Here is a 2,907-nt window from a genome sequence, read left to right as displayed (position 1 = left end):
GTTATCTGCCTTTGTGTGTGCAGATGTGACTATTACGGTATTTTGTGAATAAGATGCCTCCTTTCATGACTCTACGAAACTGCAAATACGCATAGGTGTAAATGGAAATTTTATTAGTAATATATATTAAATGAGGTCCCAAGGAAAACAGGATTCCAGAACTGGCAGAAGTTTGCTCAGATGGATGAATAAAAAGAATATGCATTGAACTGGGGGATGTGGGGGGTTGTTTTGTGGAGGACTTGATCAGCCCTACATGGCAAGCTGATCTGAATGCTTAGACTGATGATGCCATATACTCAGTGAAAAGGCAGAAAATATTTACCACTCCCATAATGGGACTTTCTTTGGAGAGCAGGGCAAGTGCCCAAGCTGGTCCAGGATGACACGAGCAAGAAATAGACTAAAGGCTTTAGTTTTTATCGTGACTGGGGGAGGAGCCAAGGTGAGTGTTCCCATGGGCTGGAGTTTGCATGCTTTAACCTTCCCTCTGGTGCCAGAGGAAGGGGTGCCCAGGCTTTTTTATTGGCTTGACCAGATATGGGCAAAAGGGAGAGGGGGGAAGGGAGGTTGAAAGCTGTCAAAACATCAGACTTCATGGTAGAACATCAAAATGTTGTCAGACACTTTATCACATATGTTTTCATTTCTTTGGGGTAAATACTTAGGAATGGAAATGTTGGGTCATAAGGGTCCTATATCTAACCCCATAGAAAACTGCTAGTTTTCCAAAATCACTGCATCATTTTACAGTCCTGTAAGCCATACGTGAGAGATCTAATTGCTTTGCATCTTGTCCAAACTGACTGTTCCTAGTCTTTTTAACTGTAGCTATTCTAGTAGAAGTGAATGAGATTGTATCTCATTGTGATTTCTATTTTTACTTTCTGATGACTAGTAAAGTTAAGAATTTTCAAGGGCTTATTGGTCATTTTTAAACCTCTTTTGTGAAGTGTCTGTTTGAATCCTCTCACTCTTTAAAAACTGGATTCTTGGGGTGCCTGGGTGGCTCAGTAGGTTAAGTATCTGCCTTTGGCTCAGGTCATGATCCCGGGGTCCTGGATTGAGCCCCACATTGGACTCCCTGCTCAGTGGGGAGTCTGCTTCTCCCTCTCTCTCTTCTCTCTCCCCCGATCACGCTCCCTTTCTCACTCTCAATCTCTCTCTCAAAAAAATAAGAATCTTTAATAAAAAGATTAGAAATAAAAACTGAATTCTTATTATTAACGAGTTGTAAGAGTTCTTTATATATTCTGTGTCATATGCATTTCTTTCTTTCTTTATTTTTTTAAAGATTTTTTTAAGTAATCCCTGCACCCAACATGGGACTCGAACTTACAACCCCGAGATCAAGAGTCTCATGTTCTACTGACTGAGCCAGCCAGGTGCCCCTGTGTCATATATGTTTCTAATGGTTTCCTCCATCTGTAGATTGTTTTTAAAAAAATTTTTTTTACAATGTCCTTTAAAGAACAAAGGATTTTGGTTTTGATACAGCCCAATTCATCAATTTTTCCTGTAAGGTTGTGGTTTTTTTGCACAGTAAGAAAGATTTGCCCCAAGGTCTCAAATATTTTCTCCTATGTTTTCTTACGGATGTTTTATAACTTTAGGTTTTATATTTAAGTCTCTGATTCACTTTGAATTAGTTTTTTTTTTATGATGTGAGATAAAGTTGGTAAAGTTTGAAGTTCTTTCTTTTTAAAAATACAGATTATGCAGTTTTTCTAATGCCACTGGTTTAAAAAAGAAAACAATTCTTTTGCCATTTAATCACTTCAGCACTTTTGTCAACAACTAATTGACCATGTATATGTGAGTCTATTTCTGGTATGTTTATTCTATTCTAATAATGTATATGTCAGTCATTACATCAACACCATACTGTCTTGATTGATGCAGCTGGAAAGCAAGATTTGAAATCAGGGCCTAGACGTTCTCAAACTTTGTGCTTTTTAGACTCTGTTTAATTATTTTATCATTTACATTTCCACATACATTTTAAGTTCAGCTTGTCATATTCTACAAGAAATGCTGCTGTGGTGTGGTTAGAGTTGACGTTAAGCTGGTAGGTTGATTTGCTTATCATGTGCGTTGCCATAGTTCTTTTCATGTTTGTCGTGTCTTTTGTGCTTGGAGTTTGTTGAGTTTCTTGGATCTGTGGGTTTACAGTTTTCTTCAAATTTGGAAAAATTTTGGCTGTGTTTTCCTCCAGCATTTTTTTAGTCTTTCTCTTTCTCACGTCTCCTTCAGGAGTTCCAGTTGCAGGTATATTTGACTAATTGAAGTTATCCTACAGTAAGCTGATGCTCATTTTTATTTATTCTTTCTTCTCCTTTACTTTTATTTTGAAAAGAACTTGTGGGGCACTTGGGTGGCTCAGCGGGTTAAGCGTCTGCCTTCTGCTCAGGTCATGATCCCGAGTTCCCAGAATCGAATGCTGAGCAGGGAGTCTGACCCAGGGAGTCTGCCTCTTCCTCTCCCTCTGCCACTCTCACTGCTACTGCTCTCTCACTTGCTGTCTTTCTCTCTCTCTCTAATAAATAAATAATTTAGAAAGAAAAGAAAAGAACTTGCTATGTCTTCAAGCTCACTAACTCTTTCTTCCATAATATTTTATCTTCAATAAATCCCATCCAGTATATTTTTCATCCCAGACATTTTAGTTTTCATCTAGGAGTTCAATTTGAGTTTTTGCTGTATCTTTCACATCTTTTCTTAAGATATCAATATTTCCTCTAGTTTTTTGAACACATGGAATGCAGCTATGTCTACTGTTTTAGTGTCCTTGTTTACTATTTCTAACATTTGTGTCATTTCTGAGTCAGTTTTAATTAGTTAATTTTCTCATTATATGTTGTATTTTGTTTCTTCTCATGATCAAAAAATTTTGATCGGATGACAGAC

The sequence above is a fragment of the Ailuropoda melanoleuca genome, chromosome 9, assembly GCF_002007445.2.
Source record: "Ailuropoda melanoleuca isolate Jingjing chromosome 9, ASM200744v2, whole genome shotgun sequence".
Classification (NCBI taxonomy): domain Eukaryota; kingdom Metazoa; phylum Chordata; class Mammalia; order Carnivora; family Ursidae; genus Ailuropoda; species Ailuropoda melanoleuca.
The sequence above is the reverse complement of the archived record's forward strand: the minus strand, read 5'-3'. Positions refer to the sequence as shown.